The sequence below is a fragment of the Cynoglossus semilaevis genome, chromosome 18 (genome assembly GCF_000523025.1).
Source record: "Cynoglossus semilaevis isolate Cse_v1.0 chromosome 18, Cse_v1.0, whole genome shotgun sequence".
Classification (NCBI taxonomy): domain Eukaryota; kingdom Metazoa; phylum Chordata; class Actinopteri; order Pleuronectiformes; family Cynoglossidae; genus Cynoglossus; species Cynoglossus semilaevis.
In genome coordinates, this window is record NC_024324.1 from 2,333,150 (window position 1) to 2,333,609 (window position 460).

At 46.3% G+C, this 460-nt stretch overlaps 1 protein-coding gene across 1 annotated transcript in view; it reads left to right on the top strand.

Moving 5' to 3' along the window:
* scn1bb (sodium channel, voltage-gated, type I, beta b) overlaps nt 1-460 on the top strand; it is a 6,295-nt gene that overhangs the window by 1,979 nt on the left and 3,856 nt on the right. The gene's annotated exons all lie outside the window — the stretch shown is intronic.

The window sequence follows — 460 nt, forward strand, 5'->3', positions numbered from 1 at the left end:
GTCGCCACCCAAATCACATTGCACCGTACCAAACCTTCCTGCGGGTGGTGAGTCCACTGGAAGGTACCAACCGCCCTAATCGGGACTTGAACTTGCCCAGGAGGTGAACCCTGGGGTTCCACACCAATGACAGAGACATTGCCTCTGGGCCAAAGCGCCACTTAATATACAGCCGTTTATCCCTAAAATATCATTTGGCGAAACCCAGGCATTTGTTTTCATTTTTGGAGGAAAAATCAATAAAGATATTACAGAATTATGCTAATATGGTTCGGCCGATATGATCAAACATCCATAGTTGATATCGGGAAAAAAAAAGGTTAAATCTCAGACGTCCATAGATTTGATTTTAGGCTCGGACCCTAACAGCTGATGTTACATTGTGACAGTCTTTGTAATGAAGGAAGACAACTGCTCAGCCCCAGGGTTTCCTCCCAGGTGGGCGTGTGTCAGGGAGGTG